This window comes from Papaver somniferum, unplaced genomic scaffold (assembly GCF_003573695.1).
Source record: "Papaver somniferum cultivar HN1 unplaced genomic scaffold, ASM357369v1 unplaced-scaffold_131, whole genome shotgun sequence".
In the NCBI taxonomy this organism is placed as follows: domain Eukaryota; kingdom Viridiplantae; phylum Streptophyta; class Magnoliopsida; order Ranunculales; family Papaveraceae; genus Papaver; species Papaver somniferum.
In genome coordinates this window covers 587,869-603,677 of record NW_020622270.1, presented here as the reverse complement: position 1 = coordinate 603,677, position 15,809 = coordinate 587,869, and the positions used below count along the sequence as shown (strand labels likewise).

General features: G+C 34.7%; 1 long non-coding RNA gene across 1 annotated transcript; it reads right to left on the bottom strand.

Moving 5' to 3' along the window:
• Positions 1-202: 202 nt before the first annotated feature.
• LOC113332410 lies at positions 203-925 on the bottom strand. Its single transcript, XR_003351497.1, has 2 exons — positions 736-925; positions 203-471 (listed from the first exon to the last, which is right to left on the bottom strand). It is a non-coding gene; the product is annotated as an uncharacterized LOC113332410 (long non-coding RNA).
• Positions 926-15,809: the final 14,884 nt, after the last annotated feature.

Sequence of the window (15,809 nt, the reverse complement as noted above, 5' to 3'; positions counted from 1 at the left end):
ACAAACCCAAGTGTCATGAACAAAACATTTGTATTGACCCTACTGAAGGATAGCTCATAGTCATACTCACAGGGAAACTTTTTTTTTGGAATTTAGAATTTGCTGGTTTGGTAGAAAGTGTAAAACCTAAAACAAATGAATGATATGAAATACTTATCTATCTCTCAATTGTTAATTCGTTGGTATAGAAACTCATTCTAGAAAAAAATAAAAGATTTTACTCATCGTACTTCATTTACCATTATATAACAAATTAACTAGTACCTTATCATGCATCAGCTACATTCCAAAATTCGCAAATTACATTCTAAATTTGTAGATTGTGACCACTCTTTCTCACACGTATATTCTGAAAAAGATTAAAAGTAAGGCCGATGTGCATCTTATGTATCTAACCATCAAACCATCCACCAAATTCAAACAGTTCTTTCTGATTCAATGTCTCAGCTTTATCCGTCTCATCCGATCCCCCTGCATTTGACTAATACGAAATCAGGACATGTCTTTTGAATCCACGATACTTTTTTAATTTTGCTCTTAATTTCTAAGTCTAGCTCATGAAAGCATTATCCTACAATTGAAGATCTACAGACATATATTATCAAATGGAATCATCCATCTACAAATTAAATTAGGTTAAACATAGAAGACAGTAGATCTAATGGTTCGTCTAACAACTAGGGGAAATAGAGGGTTAGTAAAGGAATGTCAAAGGATCAAAGAAATTGAACTTACACCACCAGGTAAAAGAGTCCCATTCAACTGACACCCGAGAAGTTGCTTATAGATTCATCAACGAGTTTCATAAGCTGATATCATTCACTTGGAAAGACACATTATATACCTTTTAGAGAAGAAATCAGTGTGCTTAGTATGCCAGTGGAGGTGGTTGTTTTGGAGGCGGCGTAAAACAGGAAGGAATAGAGTGAGAGGCCGTAAGAATGAATCTAAATCTAAGGAGGAGAGAAATGAACCCTAAACGCAATCGCTTAAATAGGAGCTAGGACTGGAGGAGGGGATGGATGCGCGGGTCTCATTTTCTTTAACCTGGCCCATTACTAATTTGGAGCGGGTCCTATTCAACAATTTTTTATTTGACTAAGTTTTTTTTTTTTTTTGAAAAAGATAAGATGGAATTAGAAAAGAAAGTGCCAAGACAGCACCCTCGAAAGATACACGAGAGAAAAGAGAACTTACAACTGACTATTCTCTAAACAAGATTTTCCAATAAAAAACTAAGTCATCTAACTTCATCTTTTTAAATGAATCAACATTAACATACCAACTAAGCAACAACAACTTTATATCTATAATAAGAGAGTTTAAGGTTTTCCTCCCTTGCTTATTCGCTATTTGAATGTCATTTCTTTCCAACCACACCACCCACCACAAAGCAAACGGAAGACAATATCGCAAGAACAGAAGGGGTTTGGTCGAAATCTTCAATTTCCACTTCCATAAGAAATCAATAATGGTTGTGGGATGAACCCAGGAAAAACCCAGCTGTTGAAGAAAATGTTCCAAATCTTCCAAATGAAAGGGCAGTGGAGAAACAAATGCTCAACCGATTCCTCATTATTATCACAGAACCCACATAAATTCACCACTGTCATACCCCTTCTCGACAACATAGAAAGAGCGGGAACAACTCTATTTGCAGCAGCCCAAACCAAGAAACTAACCTTAGGAGGGATTGTCTTTTTCCAAATGTATTTAGATGGAAATTTTGTAGGTGTGATTTGTCCTTGATCATGCATAAGCCAAGCATAGCAAGAACTAACAGAGAACATACCTTTGGGGCTGTCAGTCCACTCCCGTTTATCATCGGTTGCAACAAGAGCTCCTCGATCGTCTAAAAGTCTAAAGAATTCTGTAACTTCTTGAATTTCCTGATCCTTAAGCCTTCTAAAAGGATCAATGTTCCAAGACGGTCCAGCCCCATCACCGATGTAGATATCTTCAACTGTAGCTTCCTTCTTTCTGTTGATTTTCCATAGCTTTGTAAATAACTCTCTAAGAGTTTTTTCATGACACCAAACATCATCCAAAAAATTTGTCTTATTTCCTCTACCTGTTGAAATTTTGGACCCATTTTTAAGGACAACAGACTGATTGAGAATACCCCGCCATAACACCCACCCATAAGTTCTTTTTGAGTCTTTAGGTAACCAAACTTCTTCGATGCCGCCGAATTTCTCAAAAATGATTTTCCTCCACAAACTCATCTTCTCCTCTCCATATCTCCACAACCACTTTGTTAACAAAGCGTCGTTGGTAACCTTTAAATTTCTGATACCCAAACCACCTTCACTCTTAGGGACAGAAACTTTTTTCCACGACCTCCAATGAAGGCTTTTCTTGTTAATAGTATCTCCCAAAAGAAAATTCCGCATCATTTTTTCTAATTTCTTCGCTACTGAAATAGGAATTTGAAAAAGAGAAAGATAATACAAAGTGATGGATGCTAACGCGCTATTGATGAGCTCAACCCTTCCGGCTTTCGAGAGGTACCTTTCCTTCCAAGGAGCTAGCTTTAGAATCATTCTTTCAATCACAACATTCCAAACAGATCTTAGTCTAGTAGACGCCCCAATAGAAATCCCAAGATAAGAAATTGGAAACTCTCCAACTGCACACCCTGCTAATCCTGCGCATTCTTGAATACATTCCTGCTGAACCCCAATACCCATCATGGCACTCTTAGCGAGGTTAACTTTCAGACCTGTTTTGTCCTTGAAACTCTCTAACACCTCCATAAGCTTTTGAACTTCTTCTACCTTCGCATCTAGGAATACAATTGTGTCATCCGCGAATTAAAGATGAGAAACTTCCATACCATTTTCTTTCACATAAAAGCCTTTTAGACAACCTTCAGACTTTGCATTATTCATGAGTTTATTAAAAACTTCAGCCACCAATAGGAATAAGAACGGAGATAGAGGATCTCCCTGCCGGAGACCCTGAGAAGATTTAAAAAACCCTTTCATTGCCCCATTGATGATAACTGAAAACCTAGCATTTGAAATGCAATTTCTAACCCATCTTCTCCATTTCCAACCGAACCCCATCTTCTTAAGCACACCTTCTACGGAGCCCCAGAGAACATGGTCGTAAGCCTTTTCCATATCCAACTTTCACACAATCCCTTCTTTTCCCTTTATCTTTCTAGAGTCAATTAGCTCATTTGAAATTAAGATTTTGTCTAATATCTGTCTCTCGGCTAGAAAAGCACCTTGAGATTGAGAAATCAGATTTAGGATAACCACCTTTAATCTATTGGCGAGAACTTTTGAAAAGATCTTATACATAGTACTGACCAGGCTAATAGGCCGAAAATCCTTCAACTGAACATCGTCTTTCTTTTTCGGAATCAATGAAAGAAAAGTGCAGTTTAAGCGCCAATTGACACCCCCAATCTCATTAAATTCCTCCACCACTTTCATAAAATCGTCTTTAATAACTTCCCAAGAAACTTTGTAAAATTCAATCGGAAACCCGTCGGTCCCTGGAGACTTATTCAGCTCGAATGATTTGATAGTTGACAGGATCTCGTCTTCAGAAATTTCTCTTTCAAGCCAAGTGCTCTGCGTCTCTGAAATAGTAGAAAAAACAGCTCTTCCAAGGGATTGTTGACTAAGTGAGTTCCAAAACAAATCTGAAGTTAACATTGTGCTGACTAACCAAGTTGTTCTAAATTCAGCAACAACACATTCAATGACTAAAATACTAACACAATATGACAAAAAAACTATAGTGTTCCTCCTAAGTGAAGCTCTGTTCAATTGTGAGTCAATGGGAGGCACTAGGTACCAAAAATTGAATTCAAAATTGATACAAGTTGAAGAAAATTCATATGTCAATCACATAAGCTATTAAAAAAACTAGTTTGTCATGAAAAAAATTCAATATCCAATTACCCTCATTTCATAATCTTTCTTTTCATCAGTCAATCACTAGTAGCCTCTCATTGCTCTTTTAAGCTTTAAATCACTACTTGAAGACCCTGCGAATCACCTGTCTCCATGGCAAGATGGCAGACATCATTGGAACTGATGTAATTGTCATGGAATTAGATGTTTCAACGATTCCTTTCATGTTTTCTCCATAGACCTTGGAAACACGATTACAATAGACAACAACCATGAAACCGGGTCATCAGAAATCCCACTCTGCCTGCAAAAGGAATATTTGCTACATCTACCTTGGCCCTTGTATCATCATCTACAAAGTGGGTAAAAGGGATAGTGAAACTAAGTGTACTAAAGTTGGGTGGTGTCAATCTACATGAGGCTGATGCAACATGTTCACAATAGAACTTTTCTGAACCAATCTCTTCTACAGTTTTCCTTCAATTACATACTCTCTAGACCTATCTGATAACAGTATAACAGGGTTATATTCTTTCTTCAGTTTCCAATCTAAACGTCTAAAATTCAAATTCTCCACTTGTCTAAAAGTAATTTTCAGGGACACATATATACCAAAGCCAATCTGCAAGATACATTCCCTTAGATATTTTTCTTTAGCTTTAAACAATTTAACAGGAACAAGGTTGCAATCTAAACACAGTAGACAGTTTAAATTGCAACTCTACCAAAAATGACATGGTTGTTTTCGAAAACAGCACCAACTTCACTAACAAGATCGTCTAAGTATCTGTGTTTTCGGGTCACATCTTTGTGTTTATACAAGTCAATACACAAAACAGGAAGAGGGAAAAACCACAAAACCAAGTGTTAAGAACAGAAAAACTCACCCTAATATCTGTGAAGAACGAATCTTATTCAGAATGAAAATCCAGATTAAACCCCTTGGATTATCCTGGTGAAATCGGTGTTTACCAGGTGCTTTATCACCCTCTATCAACTCTACCAGGAGTACTAGACACATTGTATTCTCCCCCCTGCAGGAAAGTTGACCAAATCATCATTAGAGAAAGGACGATTAGTACTCATTGTGATTTCATAACATTGTGAATAGATGATTCTTCAAGAAGAATTGGTGCACACTATATTCCAAGATGTTTTCTATATGCGATACACTCATCAAATTAACATAAATAAGATAGTATAATATGGATTTTCCACTAGTACAAATATGGGCTTTGGTGACAGTTCAAAGGTCAAAACGATGACAGTTTACTAATAAATTGTCACCAAAGAATTGATAGGTAGATATAGGTAACAGTTTCTTTCTAAAACTCACACTAACAGTGGGATACAATCATGACAGTTCTGAAACTGTTACTGAATGATTTTGTGGTGGCAGTTTTCATAGAAAACTGTTACTATAATGTGATGTATGATAACAGTTAAAAACTGTTACTATTTTTAAGATATTGCAATAGTTTTGATATAAAACTGTTATCTAATTGGAAAGTCATTGGTAACAGTTTTTCTAATTACCGCCATATTATTAACATAAAGCAGTATCGTACGAGTATAGTTATAGACACCATAGGATTCCTGGGGGGAAAAGTAGGATCTACAAATAACGGCAGAGATGGGATGTCATGTAAAGATATAATCTGAAGTCGAACTGCACGATCCCATTATTTTTTTAAACCTAACCTCCTAATTTGCCCCTTCTCCGCTCTTCCTCTCCCATTCTTCCCCACTATGTTTTCTAACTCCAACCACCGCCATAACCACCTATGCTTTCACGTCCTCAATACACATTTCTTGACCATCAAAAAAATGGCACTGAGGGTTTTAATCGAACTGGAAAATGAGGGGTTTTCGTAAAGGAAATTAAAAATCAAATTGGGGATCTTAGTCATCAAGATTTCAGATTTTAGCAATTAACCACTTCCTCTGATATTTAAACACTTGAATTTTTCACCTCGTGAACGACCTGAAGTACATCCTTTTTCACAATCCTGAATATGGGTTTTGCTTTTTCAACTCTTTTTTTTTCCGGGTAATTGCTACTTTATTTTAACCTACTGCAGTTTTTAAATTGCTTAAGAGAAGAGCTATAATGGTTGCAAACAAGGTTGCTAATTTTTTCTACCATATTCTCAATCCATGTTTCTACTTTTTTCCTCATTTTTTGATTTAATTGTGATTTGTGGTTTTTGATTAAGTTTTTTTTTTCTGATCTGGATGTAGGTTGAAAGTGATGTCTGTGAATATGGAAAGCAGAATACTTTTGGGTCAGTGAGATCTACAATTGCAAAAGTGGAGGGTACTCTGACCAGTATTTTTGGTCTCGTTTGGACAAGTTTATGAATTCACCGGATCATCTTCTATATTTCTTTGATAACAATGTACTCTTTTATTCGTTTCTTAACTCTCTCTTTTGTGTTGCATTATAGAGATCCATTGTTGTGTTTATTGATCATCAATTGAATTCATGTAGTCTAAATTGGGTATAGAAAACGCAGGAGTTTGAGGTTCCTCTTAGCGTGCCTGGTACTGTAAGTATATGGTGCTTTTCTTCGTATGTTCTAGGAATCGAACAAACGTCATACTAGATTTTTTGCTTCTAAATGTGTATTAATTTGATTGTAGATTATGGTAATTCTCTCTGCTGAAGTTGGTTGGGCTGCCCCAAATTTGGTAATTAAGTGATATAATTTTGAAACAGTTGGTTATATCTGTTGTTACAGTTGATTATTGTTTCTTTGAAGTTATTTCTTCAGTGGATGGTAAAACCACATGTGAATTTTAGCTTTAACTATGGTTATATGCGTTTAATGGTGGTTTTATATTTTCCTTGAATGATTTTTATCCTCATTGGTTTGCTTACAACAATTAGGATACTTGTGTTGACGAGAACTTATTTAATTATGCTGACAAAGATAGTGCACACTTTTTGAACAATGATGTGGGCCATGTGGTGAATGTTTTTGTGGCTGTAATTTTCCAATTTTCAGATATCTTTGCTTTTAGGTAGTATAGATGTCATAAACTGACGATGGTAATCAATTTCCAATTATCCAACTCAGTATATGAAATCGTTTATTTTCTACTTACGTTTGTCCTTCACTGCTTCTAATGTTATTTGGTTATAATGCTACAGAATCCTGGCGTATGAACTTACTACTAACCGTCATTTTATCTGTTGGATTTAGGCTTTACACGGTGTTATTTTTCCTTACGATGAAGCGTCAATTTCTACAGATGATCAAATACAAGTACATTCCATTCCTCACCGGAAGCAAGTGAACTTACGTGGTGGTTTGTTGATATAAACCTCAACCTCGGTGGGACGCATTTACCTTACTTACAAGAGAGTTTCAACAATTCAATCATTGTACGAATGAGGTTCATTAATGAGTGCAAAACTCACTTAAGGTTTGTGATATTTTCACTTTTGATGTTATTGTATTCTTTTGCTTGTTTAGTATTAGCCCGAGAATGAACAGAGAATGTGCATCTAGCCGAATTGTTATCTCTGACTTAAAACTTGGGCATGAGGATCCAGTTATTAACCAATGTTTACCTTATTCTTATGAGCACTGATCTGTCCAATTTAAAACCGAGTCATGCACATTGAAAAACTAAGAAATTGAAATCATAGATGGGTTATTCAAAATTATGAAGTGTGAATTTACTGGTATCAGTTCCACAGCGAACGTTTCTCTGAAAATGTAATGTTTTTCGAAATTTAATGTAATGTAAATAAATGTGGAATTTTTTTTTTGATCGGTATAAATGTGGAATTTTAGAGAGATATGGTTCAGCTAAAATGTGCGGTGAGGTGTTCGAGGAAGGTACGAGTTGAGTCGGCTATGTGGTACTCACTAGTTCTATCGTGTAATAGTAATTTTAAGTTATTTGATTCTGTAGTTTACTGCTAACCTCTCATTCTAGTACATCAATGATATTAGTTATCCTTTTATATTTCTGCTTGATGGTTCTTGTATATAGATCATGGAAGTACGAAGAGAATGGATAAACCACGTCCAAGCATTTGTAACTTGATGTCGCCACTGTGTTGGTCCAGATTTGGGAAATGAAACCTGAGTGAAGTAGATGTCATTGATGTACCAGTCACTTGAGTGACTGTTACATCAATGATCCATAATCCAGTCACTTGCTAACAAAAACGCTAACAAACACGCCAATGTACATCAATGTAGATGTCATTGAGTGAATCTCAAAGATCCATAATCCAGTCACTTGCTAACAAACACGCCGAAAATATGCATGATTTCGAACGATATCAAATACTAAACATACCACACGTAAAGTGACTAAACCTTTTATCAATGAAAATGGAAACATGTATTATTGCATAACATCTTACGAATAATGTCTACCTAATGAAACTCACCAGTACTGACAAAATTTGATACCTCATGGCCGTTGTGTTCTTGCGACAAAGTCGCAACCTCTTCCTTTTCATCAGCCTTAAATCCAGGAATCCAGGAAACTGCAATCAATTGACAAATATGAATTCAGGACAGTGTTTTGAATCCTTAATATTTTCTAAATTGCTATAAATTTCGAAGTCTTTATCCTACAATTGATGTGGATCTACAGATATATCAAATGAAATCATCCATCCACAAATTTTGTTAGGTTACACATAGAAGACCGTGCATGTAAGGATTAATTAGCAAGGGAGGAACAAGAGAAATTAAACTTACATCAGCAGAAAACACAATAGGTTGCCCATTCATGTGACATGAAGGGAAATAAAAAACTGGTTTGAGCTCCATTAAGAAAACCGACTGGACTTCCAGATACCTTGCATAAACAATGAAACAAGAAACGTCATATTAATTCTAAAAATAAAATTAAAAACGTAAGATCTATATTACTTACATCAGAGAGGAGATATCATTATGCTTCGTATGTAATTGTTGTTGTTGTTGATCATCATGAACATCACAAGCAATAATCTATTGATCTGTGTTAGTGGTGGTGTTTGAGGCGGAGTAATTTCTGTGATGGTGGTGAGGCGGCGTAAAACAGAGAGGGAGAGGCCGGAAGAGAAAACTAAACCACGGATGTGTGAAAGTATAATGTTTTTTTTTTAACACTTTGGTTCTGTAGTCTGGCTAGGGATACATTACTGTCTCCGAAAATGTAGGCAATTCATCGACCGGAATTTCTTGCAATATAATAACTTTTCTGCACCCTCAGTTAACCCGCACCCTCAGTTAACCTGGTGCATGTTTTTCTCCGTTTTGGATTTTCTCGGAACAGATTGTTATTTTAGTTTGCTGATAAATTTATAGATAAACATATATAATTCTGCAAAATCCCTCCAATTTCATTGTTGGCCGGAAAATCTTACTTTGCCCAATAAGAATAAGATATGAAGTTTATCTGAAAAATATTACCGATGTCGTCATTGTCTTGATATATAGTGCACCTAAGATAAGAAGGAATCCAAGTCCAACAATGTGATCTCAAGAGTAGAATGGCATGCTGAATTACTATTACAGACAAATGACTAGGTTTAAGAGAAGGAAAATAAAGAGATTGTACACCGAAGGATGGGAACACATAATGTATATATACTGTCTTGGTTTAACATTGACCACACATTTTGAGTATACTTGGACATCTCTTGCAGTTTTATATTTACAAAAACATTATTTTCTACATCTACCTTGCTCCTGGTATCATTATCTACAAAGTGGATAAAAGGGTTAGTAAATCTAAATGTATACTAAAGTTGGCTGGTGTCACACTACATGAGGCTGATACAGCATCTTCACAAGAGAATTTTGCTAAACCAATGTGATTTCATAGCAATGTGAATTCAAGAAGAATTTGTGCATATTATTTCAAGATTTTTTCATTATGCTATATACTCATTAAAGTACCATAAATTATGTAGCATAATTAATGTAGCTAAAATAATATGGATTTTTGAATTCCATGATTCTTTAAAAAGTGTAAGAGCTAAGACAAGGTAGTAAATATGCATGATTTCAAAAGATATCAAATACTAAACATACCACCCAAAAAGTGACTAGACCTTCTATCAACAAATGTAAGCAAACACAAACTCATCAAACAATATAAATGGATGATAGTTTTAATGCAAACATGTATTACAGGATCAGATGCAACAAACGAAGTCTACCTAATCTATTGTTAATTGATTGCTTTGAAAACTCATTCCGAGAAAAATTAAAAGGTTTCAGCTACATTCAACTTACAATAACATTCCAGATCTCGCAGGTTACACTCTAAATTTCTCACAGGTATATACCAAAAAATCAATAAAGTGAAGAACAACACTCATTTGCTAGCCAATAAACAACACCAAGTCAAAACTCAATTCAACGTGAATCTTATCTAATCATCTACCAAACTCAAAATGTTTTTTCTGATTTTTAGATAATCATATGTGTATGAAACTCACCCCTAGTGACAAAATTTGATAGCCCATTTGTATTTGTGTTTTTGATTCACCAATTCTCAACCTCCTCTCTTTTTTCGGCTTCAATTTCAGGCCCCTGTAATTGACAAATATGAAATTATCGAAGTCTTTTAAATCCACAATAACTTTTTTTTCTCTATGCTTCTAAATATATGTCACGAAAGATTTATCAAGATAAACGTGGAAGAAGGAAATCCAACAATCTCCTTACGAATACATATTAGATTGACGATTTCTTATCAATAACACATACCTTCTCTGTCAAATTTGTGATCAGTTGTTTCATGCCGGTTACATCTTTCTTCATGACTGGAGCCATGATTACTTCTTTATTACACATAATTATTTCATATGATCATCAACTGAAGATCGAGAAACATCTACAAATTATGCTCAGGTAAAAAATTAAAATGAAATACAGAAAAAGTTAGAGCTATATTACTTACAAATGAGAGGAGATATCAAAGTGCTGAGTATGTAGTACTTGTTGTTGATGATCATCAACAAGAAAATCATGTGCCGGTGAAGGTGGTTGTGTTAGAGACGGCGTAAAACAGAAAAGAAGAGGGGGGCGGTAATAAATTATGAGTATCATAGAGACGGATCATCGATTGAATAGAAAGAATGAAACGGAAATAAAGATGACATGAGATTAAAGTGGTTCGGCAGTAACGACTACATCCACTGAGAAACCCCGTATGGTGAATTGGATTGATCTCCAAGCTTACTGGGATAGTTACATCAATATGAAACACTCTTATTTATAGAGTGATAAAAGATAAACTACTAGACCTGTGAAAAAACCTCCTCCTTCTACTGAGAAATTATGTGCAAGTATCATTTTGCAAATCAGTGTATAAATAATATAAACTCAAATATGTGAACCTTTTCCTGAATTGATTACATGACTGCTTAGATTGGTGATTAGTAACAGGGCACTAAGATTCCTAAATGGTGATTTTTCTTAATCTTTATTAGCAAGTAATAGAATCTTATCAGAAGAAGGATTAACTAGGGATGGTCATAACCGGTTACTGATCCTAATTCTTATCTAACTAGTATATATACAGGTCATACATCTCTAAAACCAACATAATTCACTGAAACAGACTATATCCATAATCTGATTGAAGTATGAAATCTTCACGAAGTTGCATAAATCTCCGCCCCATGATATAACTAACAATCTTTAGGGAAGTGGATTTTGATGGATCCCCATAGATAAAAACCCCAAATTTTTACACCTTTGGAAATAAAATTGCTTTAAAAAAGGCCCATTAAAGCCTACCCGCATTCAAAATTCAAACCCTAAAATTTCAAAATTTTGTATCATTTCGTGAAAGTATAAACTCGGGATATTTTATGTTAAGATCTGCATGGACTATATTTTCTAAATATTCCCTGTTCTTAAAGCAATATTTTCGATTTTTTATATTTAAGCAAACAAAAGTGAATATATTTTCTATTTTTAGTATTTTTGGGAATCAGTATTATTTTTTTTAATTATATGTAACTAATCAATTTTCGAATATTATCGTTTTACTGCCCCAAATAAGATTTATATTCCTTACAAATATTAATGTATGACGTCATGCAATCTAGAAAAATGATTCAATTTCTATTTTTAAAGCTCCCAAAAGATATTTTTAATTTATTGCAAGGACACATTTATAAAACTATAAATTAGCCTTTCGGAAGAGCAGTCATCTCACCAAAAATTCAGGAGAAACAAGCACGCAAAAAGACATAATAGAAAATGGAAGCGAAGAACATGAAGATGATTTTCGTAATGGTAATGCTAATACTTGGAATGTTCGTAGGAAAGAGTATTGCGGATGATTACAAACAATGTTTTAACTCATGCTTGGCAGATTGTGAAGAATGGGTATATGCAGCTTCTTGTCCCTTTATGTGTAAAAATCAATGTACATCACCTAACCACAATAAGGTTACCGTTCCTAACTACTGCAAGCTTGGTTGTGCGGCCATGAATTGTATCAACAAAAGCACCCCTCAAGATCTTAGTGGACAAGAATTTAAAGATTGTTATGATGTCCATTGTGGTAAAGAATGCACCAAGTAAGAAAATAAATTATATTAGACTTTTTTATTTTATTAGTAAATTGAATAAGTTGCATAATCATTAATTACATTTGCAATACAAAGGTTATTTCTTTTGTTTTTTCCTTTATTTTAAGGGTTTGATGAGTTTTAAATTCAATGTTGAAATATTAAAATTCGAAATATAACGTTGGTAGCAAACTGATCAATATTCTCAACAAAACCCTTTCAAAAACAATTTCATTCATCTCATGAATCAAGTAGCAGATGGGGAAAATCTGTCGTTACATTATAAAATATAACTATCACAAAAGGCACCAAGCGTGAAAGGGCTCGCAAATCAAGCAACTTATGGAATTCTATTAGGTACACTATCAACTACAATACATGCTCGATCGTTGAGGTTTATCGAACCCATAATATAAACCCTACAATTGTTACACCAAATTGTAAAGGCCTTCATTATGTGTATCACATACTCTTCGTGTAATTCCCGTCTAATAGAAATTACTTGTGCTTCAGAAAAATAAAAAAAATCTCAAGAAAATAAAGAAAATCTCCTGGTCAACATCTCTGATTAATTGCGATCTTAATACTAAAAATAATTTGAATATATATTTGGGTGAAATTAAACTACTCGTCGATTACAACCTATGAAGCACGGATACTTCAAAACTGGTGGCGTATCCGTATCGGCGTCGTATCAGTATCAGATACTTGGGGATACCTGGGGATACGTATCAGATACTCCATTTAAAGTGTCACTTTTTTTTAATTAGAAAAAGGGTAGGGGATACTCTGGGATACCTCTCAGATACTCTATATGGGGATACTTCCTACAATCTAACATATTTTTTTTTTATACAAAATCTATATATTTATAAATTTATACATAAAATCTATCGAGGAAGGATCCCCTCACACTTTTATTATCACACTATCTCACGCGTTAGACATCATTTATGCAAATAAAAATCAAACTGTAATAGATTTGAAACTAATATTTTGGGGATATGTTCCTCTTACCAAGTTCTACATGCCTACCAAAAATGAGCACATTCCGAAATATAAAACCTCACAATCTACCAGTCTTAAATTTGACGGCCAAAAATCCGTTGATTTTCAAAGACTCATTTTCAAAGTAGTAGATGGTGGTGTTATATGTCCCGGAATATGCTCATTTTTGGTAGGCATGTAGAATTTGGTAAGACGAACATATACCCAAAATATTAGCTTCAAATCGGCTGCGGTTTGGTTTTATTCGCAAAAATGACGCCCAACGTGTGAGATAGTGTGATAATAAAAGTGTGAGGGGATCCCTCCTCAAATCTAAAATTCTAAATATTTGTAGTTATTTGCAATCATGATCATATTGAATAATTATATCTAATCATAATAACTTGTTGACTATAAAGAGAAAAAGACTTGCTATTTATTTTTATGGTGCTTAAAAATAAAATGGTGCTAGAAAAATTTAAGGCTTATTGGGCAGTCATGTTTTTCATGTTGTTTTAGAGAGAAATCAGAGTACATGTGATTTTATCCATTCAATTAACATAAGAAAGGATGAAATCCAAAATGCTGAAAATTTAATATTTGCTCACTTTAAAAATCAAAATAGTATCTATCAGATTTTTTTATTTTATGATTTTTTAGTAGAGTGAATTATTATTATATTAAATATTTTTTTGATAAATACACGTATCCCACGTATCCCCATTTTATGAAAAATGACGAATCTCCGTATCAGTGACACCGTATCAGTATCCCTGTATCAGTATCGGTGCATCATAGTATACAACGGAGATGACGTGTAATATAAAATTTATAGAACCCTTTTCTTTCTCATTTTTATTTAAGAGAGGAAAAATTAAGATTTTTGTTAGACGGAGAGCAAAAAATGACCTGAGGAGTGTATAAATCATAGTCCACTCACTGATTAGAACCTATTTGGTAAACTTTCTCAACTCGGACCAGACTGCCCTTACGAAATACACATGAACCAGATCCGCTGCCAAATCACTGGATCCCAAAAAACAAAACTGATTCCCATCCGCCAAACATACCACTGTCGCCAACTCTTCCATCGATGACTACAGATAAAAAAACAAGTTCTTCACCACCACCGTTAGTTTTTTAACCATGACGAGTTCTCGCTACCCACATAAGAGAAATCAAAAGAAAATGAAGAATTAAAAATGAAAAACAAGCAGTCACTTGCTAATATCTATAATCCTGACATCAATTAGTCAATAACCCGAATCTCAAAGATCCATAATCCAGTCACTTGCTAACAAACACGCCCAATTTAGTTCAGAAATCGCATGGATGAAAGAAGGGCGCGACTATTTGGGTAAATGATTAAGATAATTTAGAGTGATTTGGATTCAAAATCTCTATTGGACTTATTCATGCAAGAATGAAAACCATGCTACCATGGTGTCCGCGATGCAATTGATTGTGGTGTTGGTGATATAACTGATCGTGGTGGTGGCCTGGTGTGGTTGTTTTGGGAACAAACAGAAGTTTTACATGGTAGGTGCATGTAGTAGGGCAATTTAGTCTTAATAAGATAAATATATTGACTAGGTATGAGTCGATGAGCCAACTCCGGTTTTTGCTCTCCTCATATTTTGCTCCCTCTAACAAAAAATCAAAAATTAAAGTTACTAGAAAAATAAATAAAAATCCAGTTTCATCTCAATCTGATTTACTAACCCATTCCAAGTTTTGGCTCATCGTTCTCATAAACGGTAGAATTTTCTAAATATAACTGTCACCGTGAATCCTATTATGTGATGCATTAGTAGTTAAAATGTCAGCACACACCAGGCCTAAGCAGATAACTAATATCAAATGACAATAGCTTAGAGAGATTTTTAATGTTTGAATTCATTTAATAAGTAGCACGGCACTAGAAATTCCGAACCAAACAAGTTACATACATGTTAATGTACATAATTCAATAGACTTCGTATTACGTATTTTGAGTACTGAAAAAAGGAATTTAAAAATGAAACTGGAATCAATATATATCCATTTCTTTGTCATCATTATGAACAAGACAATTCTTAAGACGCTTGAAAAAACACAAAGTATCGTCACCAAGCTCACCTAAAGTGGAAAAGCCTAAAACACCCAGATCATAACCCAAAGAAGTGCACTTGTCCAAGTACTTAGTGCGCTTTCTTGATACTGCCTTAGAAATTGCCTTCCCTGGGACAAATGAGCGCACACCATCACCTGTGAAGGGAGAGACACCAGTGACATCCATACAAACATCACGGCCATTTTCCCATTTGATAACAAGAATGTCCCTAGGCCTGAAATCTATGTCATCATCCGACTGAATACCAAGAGATACTTCCTTACGTGCAGGTAGGTTAGCCTTGTAGCAAATG